We start from the raw sequence: 8,291 nt of genomic DNA, 5'->3' as shown, positions 1-8,291 counted from the left end.
AAAAAAAAAAAGAGGGAAAAAGGGTGCTGCCGTGGGGCCGGAGCGGCTGTGCGGGGCTGGGGGGGGGGCCTCCAGCCGTGCGCGGGGAGCGCCTGTCCCGTGCAGGAGATCCGTGCCCTGCCTCCTGCCTCCTCCTCCTCCTCCCGGTGCGTTTGTTTTTCTTTCTCTTTTTTAACCAGGGAAGCGCAGCGAGGACGGGAGGTGACTCCGCTTCCCCTCCCGCGAGCCCTAGCAGCCCGAGGGCCGTGTGGGGTTGCCTCTCAAGGCGTTTCGGAGGCAGCAGGAGGAGGCGAGGCAGCAGCGTTTTGTTTGGCCCCGAGGGGAGGTGATGCAGCCCCGGCCGGCCGAGGAGTTGCTGTGGCGGCGGCGAGGAGGACGAAACGCCTTGTTGGCCAACCCCAAATACCCCGGCTGCGGGCTGAGGCCGCCCCAATGCCTCCCCCCCCCCCCCCCCCCCCCCAGCCTTGGTATAGGGGCAGGGTGCTGAGAGCAGGCCGGATTTTGCCATAAAGGGGCTGTTTACACCGCGCTCCTGCTCGGGAGGAGGTGCAGGACCCGGTCGCCTCCTCTCTGTCCTGCTGGCTGTGGTGGGTGCCCTTCGGCGTTGTCACCTGCTGTGCCCTGTCTCGTCGTGCCATCCCCTTGTCGGCTCGCTGCAGAGCCAGGGGAGGAATCTTGGTATGTGTGGGATACGCAGGCAGCAGCTGGGGCCTGATTTGTGGAGCACCAACTTTCTCAGCAGAAGGGAGAAAATAAAACAGGAAAAAGAAAAGAAAAAAAAAAAACCGGCTGTGGTGAAAGTGGGGTGGAGAGGGAGATCCCTCCTTTTTGGATAGAAGGAGGAAAACAGTTTTGGGGTGTATGTAAGAGAAGAGAGAGAGCTGCAGCAGTGTGCTGAGAATGCTTATGTCCTTGTGGTAGTTACTAGTAGCTGTATAGGTACTGCCCTCTTACTGGGTGTCCTGTCAAGTAAAAGTTGAGCACAGCTCAATTGCACACTTCAGCAAAGAAGTAAGTTTTCTTCTGATAACGAGCAGTGAACTCTCGTGCATACGGGGGAGATGCACAGATGTGGATAATCAGCACTTGAATGATACAATGAAGATACCAATTCATTTTGTTCCTGTGCCCTCTGTATTAAAAGACAGCCTTCAAGATGCAAAAGTCTGGTAAATCTGATGGTTAAAGTTAGTAAATAACAAGAGTGTTAACAGAATTCTTTTGTGTTATTCTTGTGAAGGAATAATTTGTGTTTCTTGTTCCCTCCCCTCCCACCTTACTTTATTGTGGGCACAGGGTAGACCATCTCTGGAATGGATCAGGTTTGGATAAATGGAGTGGTTTTCTGCAGAACTTGTGCTCGGCTTGTTGGAAGAGTTTGAAAAATGTTTTGGATGTGTAGGTGGACAAATGTGTGAAAGAACTATCACCATCTTAACTGCTTTTGGATGAATAAAGGTAACAATAGGTACATAAGGTGCATCGTGCTGGTCAGAGAACCACAATGATGGCTTTGGAGATGGACATGTAGCCAGATGTACTTGGCAACAGTCATTGTCCCTCAGAAATGCAAGGAGAAACAATTGGATGATGTTGGGAGGTCTGCAGTGAGGAGAACGTCATAAAACTGCAGAACTGGGGAAGATTACATAATGTTGAATGTGCACTCAGGACAGCCAAATGCTATCTCTGGCTCTGTGTAGGATAAGGTTCCTTCCCTGCACAATCTTCACATCAGAGGTCTTGTAGAAAATTTTCTGCCTCTCCTAATAGGCTTTCTCTATGGATTTTATTCATCCAACCTCAACCTTTTTGTTGTCATTGTGACTTGCTCCAGGTAATTGAAGAGCCAGCTTCAATACTGAAACACTACATTTATTAATTTATGAAGTCCTACTGTTTTTATAGTCCTTGCCAGATAGGCAAGAATCTGGAATCATGCCAGATTGGTCATTCTTACTGTGTAGTCTTCTGTTTTCTTGTTGATGACTGCCCAAGCTGCAACAGCTCCTTCTGAAGAGCCTTCTGCCTTACGGGAGTCTAATAATAGAACCTAGCTGCCAAACATGTATTGTAGTTTTCCATGCCTGTGCTGGACTGCACCAGAGCAGTCACTTGGCTGTGTTTCCGTAAACTTGGAAGAGCTCTTGCTTTGAGATTTTGTGTTCTGAAGGTAAAGTTAGGCATGGTATTGATGCTTTTTAGAGACTTCCACCTGCACGTTTATAACTTTTCTAGGCAAACTTGAACAGTAAACAAGGACCAATTTTCAGGCTCCTGCTGCAGGAGGTAGTTAGTAATACAGTTCCTTTCAAAGGTATTCAAAAAATTTAATATTGCCAAAATATTTTTTCCATGCGGCCTTCCAGAAACATTTATGCAAGTAATTTTAAGACTTTTAAGACAAATGCAATAAAAGCACTTCTGAAATAGATAAGCGTTATAGGAATATTTATTCAAGTCTTCAGTGGATGGTAGGAAATAACTGAGGATACAGTTCATTCTGGAGGAGGAGCATCTTTACATGTAGCTGTTCCTTTCATTCCTACCATGTTCCTAAGTCAGTAGGAGTTTCAGAGTAAAATACAGAGTAAAACTCTTTTACTGTGCTGTTTGAACTACAAGTGATTCTCTAGGTGATCACGGGTTATCTCTATGTAAGAAAAGTGCTTTGAAATTCACAGTGCTTGGCAGTTTTGGATGCAAACATCAGTGAATATTATCCAATTCATTTTTCCTACTTAGAATAGGTTCTTCAAACTGAAGGTGGGAAGAATGTGTGCCATCTTGTTTTGCAAATAATTAGGGATGTGACTTGCCTAAAGGTGCTCTAGGAGTCTTCTGGTACGGTCAGACATAGATCAGGTAGATTGGTATGCTTCATCTTCTTGAACCAGAACAGGGTTTTTTTCTGAAGGAGAACTTCTCTAATGTTGGCTTTGCAGATGTGCAATTGCACTTTTTCATTTCTTACCTCTTTTATGGAGTTTTAGGGAATTTATATTAAATAATGTGGATGTAATTACATTAAAACATCTGGAAATAACTACTGTGCTCCAATTCCTCTGGGGCTTATTTGTGTGTTCTGGATGTTGATTAGAGGCTTTAGGCCTGCTGACTGCAAGCCCTTAAAGCAGTTGCTGCTGTTTTGTTTAAGAAAATTGGGCTGGGCTTCTGCGCCTTGAAGAAAGGACAGAATTTGTAGAAGTTTAGGATGTTGAGTATCTTTTTTCAGGATTGAAGGATTAGCTGGCTGCTGTTCAGAACAGTAGTGTTAGTTTTCTCTCCTTTTTGTCCTCCTGGTACATCATGCCAACTTCTTGCTTCAGAGTTAGTGTTGCTACTGCAAAGTTGGCAGTGCTGTTAACTCATCACAAGGAGCTTGAAATCCTGACAACTGCATGTGAATTCTTTATAAAAATCTACAGAAATCTGAATTGCAAGATGATTAGAAGCTTGTTGGAAATTTTGAAGGTAATAAGTAGAAGTGAAAGTGAAGATACCTTCGAAAATGGTGGTTAATCCAAAGAAACTTAGTTCTGAATGCAAGAGGTATTTCAAGTTGTATCTATCTAGGAAGCAACTGAGGCGTCCATCACTTGTACATTGTGACCACAATAGGTATATGACTTCTCAAGTCATTTTGTCAGTCTTTTAAAATGATGTATAAACACAAATCCTCCATCACTGTTAGGAGGAAAACAGTGTTTTAGAAGTAACCATAGAACAGTTTAAAACAAAAACAAAAAACACCCAAACCCTACAGCCCTAAAATAGTTCAGAGGTGACATCAGGAAGTCACCATGGTAACTCTGGGCTACACATTCTGGTGCTTTCTCGTGTGGGGGAGTTCTGGGTTGGGGAGGTGACCATGAAACAGGAATAAACTGCTCCTCTAGTTAAAGGCTGCCATGTGACAGAACAAGGCTTGGAGCCCAGTGCTTAGAAGATTAATTTAATGAAGGCTAGTTTTGGAGTTCAGCTTTATTTTGTATAGTGCTTAGTGAAGAAAAGATGTAAAAATCTATTTTGTTCCAAATGCAGAATATTGAATTGTATGAATTACAGGGAGTTTGGGATTTAAGATACCTGGAGTGTCATTCATGTGACATAACCCTCAATATATTAAGTGCTGTATTTCACTGCAGATTTTCTCAAGATAGTATTTGATCACAGTGGATTCACAAAACAAATGCTTAATTTGATTTGCAGTGTTTCTAGGTTGTAAAGGAAGAAAAATAGAATTATTGTTTAAAAATGCCGTTTAGAAACTTGATTTTAGGGAGCAAGTAGCTGGATAGTGAAATGTAGTGCCTGAAAGCTTGTAAAGAAAATAGTTTCACATTGCAGATATGGAAAGGTGTTTATAGCAACTTCAAGTAGATGCCCGTTGTTGTTATACGGGAAGGCCTAAATTTTTATGGAATTTGGGAATAAAAAGTGACAGGCAGGATAAATACAGATAGAAGTAGCCTAGCAGTTAGAGAAGGGATAACTTTCGTCTGGGCTGCTAACAGGCATGCTTTACTGGAGATTGTGTTTTTACATATATATAAATACACATATGCACAACCAGCCTGCGTAGTGACTGTATTTAGTTTGTTCACAGGACCTGGAATGCCTCCAGGTTCTTTTGGTTTCTTGTCTTACAGATCTTTTGGCTGATGATACTTTAACTTATCTGGTTCCTTTTCCAGACCCAACTGCCATTTCCTTTCGAAGGACCCATTCCCTCAGCCACGAGCAGTTTTTTTTTTTTTTTTTTTTTCTACAGGTCTTAAATCACCCAGCAGCAGCAACTCTTCTCACATATTCAGAGGGAAGCAAGGACAGGATGTGTGCAGAAGCAATTTCCGTTGCATTACTTAACACTAATTGTTGCTATCATAGCCTCAGTAGCCTATAGTTAGTGTGAGCATCTGCAATAATACTAGAGGTCTGTGTTTAAGCACCTGAATCACATGTCAAGTATCAACAGTTTGTTATTACGAAAGCTTTTATTTGCATAATTGCTAAATAGAAATGCTTATTTAACCTGTCAATCATGATTGTTTTTTCTGTACATTTTTTAATGATTAGCTTATTATTGTCCTTAATGGTAGGTGCATATTTCTAATGGCAAATCAAGCAAATGCAAAAACTGTTTTCAGAATGAGTAGCAACAATTCGGTAATACTGCATAATGTTCAATCAGGTGGCATTTGACTGTCATTGGCATTTTTTTTTCATTTGAAATCTACCTACCTCTGTCAATAGATTTAGAGGTACAGTCAAGTCAGGGTTCTTACATAATACCAGTTTAAGATATAGTCAGGTAGTACGCAGTAATACAGCAGATACAAAATACACGTGTGTCTGAATGTCACTGTGCAAAGTATTGGTACTAGTCTTCAAGTAAAAGAAATAGCATTTGACATCAGTTTTCTGTCTTCAGGAGTGAAAGAGAGCCAAATCCCTCAGAGGTGATGTCTTAATTCTTTATTCATGCTTTTTTGTTCCAAAAGTACCTCCAAAGCTGGAGATAACTGCATTGATACATGGCTTCCATCAGTAAGGTGTGACAATCATTGGAATTGTTAATGGTAATCAGCTAGTGAGTTACGTACAGAAATCTGTATGCCTGTGGTGTCCCTGTCCCAAATGAAAGGCTAGATCCCTACAAGTGGTTGCTTTAACATTAAAAGAGGAATTAGGTCTGTGGTGGGGAGAAAATGAGAAGCTGTTACTATTCTGAGAATTTGTGTTATTTCTGGAGCAAATTTTTCAGCAGATATTCAGGAATTACTGTGTATTTTTATTGACAAATGTTTCAAAGAAAAAGTCAATACTCCTCAACTCAATCACCACAACTGTACTATATAATTGTAGAAGTTAAAAATTGTTGGAGCCATTGTCATGGTAATGATTTTCGACACTATTTTTTTTTTTTTGCTTGTAGGTATGGCTAAATTATATGGAAATTAAGTGCTGAAAGAATGAATTCTTAAAATTACCAAATGAGTACTTAATTTCAGGAAAACAAGAGGTTAATATTCTTGCATTACTAACAGGTTCACTTAGTAAGGAATTCTGTCAGTATTTCTATTGGGACATCAGTTTGCCACTAAAACAGTTTATTTCTTTCTGAAAAAACTTGAGACCCAGAGTTTTTTTGTTTGCTCTTGTTGTTGATGTTGGATTCTGTCAGGTGGGGTTTGCTGGCTCTTCTCTTGGGGCATGTGACACTGCTGTTTATTTGCAAAACTATTCCCTTTACCCCTTCGAAAATGAAATGTGGTTCTGCTTTGGTTCAGTGTAGTCACCTGCTGTCTATTCTCGAAGTGTTGTTGTGTTCTTCTTTCTACAAATTCTAAATTTGGTGTTATTGCAGTTAGTAAGTCAGTAAAAACTGGAAAGACACAGAAGAATTTTTGCTGAGTTTCTTTATGACTCCTGCAGAGCTGACAATTTGCAGCATTATAAATCCCATAGGCTTTAATCTCTGCTTATTTACTTCAGTTAATTATAACTAAGACTCATTACTGCCGAGTTTCTTGAGATTCTGTGGTGTCTTCCGGAGTAACTGAGTTCTCAAGAGAAAAGTCAAGTATAGGATTTCACTTAGAACTTCTGGAATATGTTGGATAAACTGGAGTTGTTCATGATACATGACAAAGGCAGGTTATGTGGCTGTAGCAGCCTCTTGTGTTACATCTGTAAACTACACTTCGGTCAGGTGAAGGCCGTGTGCTTTTTGACTGGAAAAAAAATTGATAGGGTAGGATTGTGGGGATGACTACATAAGTGTGTAGTGCACAGCTGCTACATAAAAGAATGATAGAAGGTTCTGAACTTCCATTCCTTGGTGAAATATTTGTATGAATATTTTGAAATGGTCACTGGCGCATTCCCAAAATCTCCAGACACCCCTCCAGACTGTACCTGCTGTTGGTACTGTAAGTAAATGATAACTTTTTCAATAATACTTTATTCTTCCATGAAGAAAAAACCAACAATGCAGAAATATATTCAAGTTAAAAATGTGCTTAGGTAGTTTGTCTCCTAAAGAAGTCCTATGAGAAGTATTTCTAATTTGGAGAAGTTCTGAAAAACTGTGTGATTTCAGGCCTGCCTGAGGTTGTTGAGAAGTCAGAGGTAGGTTGGAGTGCTTGTGAAGAACAAGTAATTACTCATTAAAAAAAAAAAATCAAAGTAGTGAAGTAGCTACTTAAGTTTTATTCATGGCTTTGGTCATTATCAACTCAGTGAAGTCTAGTATTTCACATATTTTGAAATCTGTTTTAATTTTGTAATCCTAGCTGTAGAAGCTTCTCACTATCATAGGCTATGTAGATAAAAGCATAGTATAAGAGGATATGCAAAAGTGTTTTCAGTATATCATAAAATGATCCTCCTTACCTGCTTCCTCTCCTGCTTCTGTCAGTCATGTTCAAAGTGATACTGTAAGCCATGACTATAGTAACGGAATGTCAACAACAATGTAAAAGCATTTCTGTGCTCTTGGAAAGAGGGATGAGTATGGCAAATACTCAGGTAAGTGAAAAACATTTTTGTAGCTCTCAAAAGAAAAAAAAACAACACACAAAACCTTAAAAATAACCATTGGGTTTTGCTTATCAGAAATGTATTCTTTTCAGGGTATGATTGAGAAGGCAAGCAGAAGTCAGTCTTCTAGATTTATGTAGCTTTTTAAAAATCTGTTGGAACTCTGATGAATAAGCATAATGTCACCCTTCAACATAAAGTTGTTGCAGTTTTTTAGTGGGCATAGTTTCTTGCTCTGAAAGTAAATTTAGAGTCTGTTCTTGCATCACAGTGTATCCTTCTGAAAGTCACAAAGGAAAGGCTTTTTTTTCTGTGGTTAGACTTTGATTCTGATTTAGTTTTCCATATTTGAAAGTACTACTCATTTCTTACTGCTATAAAATACAATTAGGCCTGCCTATGTGTATGTTTTGCTGTGTTCAGTAGCTTTAAGGATTGGGGCTTTAATGAGGGCAAGGCACCTGTCATCAAGACATGGAACTGGGCTTGGTTTGAGTGCTAGTGACACCTGGGTCAGTTTCAGGAGAAGGAGTAGACTTGGGTAGAACAAATTTGAATGTAAGACTAACATTGGAATTGCCACTTGAGAGGCTTTCAAGCACTTGCAGTAAAAGTTTCACTGTTCTACCTCCACCTTCCTTGGGTCCATTCTTCCCTGTTGTCTTGTGTGTGCACTCTTAGTGTGTCAGCAGCCCCCCGATGCTTCAGGTTCTCTGGCAGTGGACTTGGGCCTCCCCCTTACCCTC

General features: G+C 40.5%; 1 protein-coding gene across 2 annotated transcripts in view; it reads left to right on the top strand.

The window, feature by feature from the left end:
• PCMTD1 (protein-L-isoaspartate (D-aspartate) O-methyltransferase domain containing 1) overlaps positions 1-8,291 on the top strand; it is a 40,674-nt gene that overhangs the window by 520 nt on the left and 31,863 nt on the right. The window lies entirely within an intron of this gene.

Source organism: Oxyura jamaicensis, chromosome 2, assembly GCF_011077185.1.
Source record: "Oxyura jamaicensis isolate SHBP4307 breed ruddy duck chromosome 2, BPBGC_Ojam_1.0, whole genome shotgun sequence".
Taxonomy (NCBI): domain Eukaryota; kingdom Metazoa; phylum Chordata; class Aves; order Anseriformes; family Anatidae; genus Oxyura; species Oxyura jamaicensis.
The sequence above is the reverse complement of the archived record's forward strand: the minus strand, read 5'-3'. Positions and strand labels throughout refer to the sequence as shown.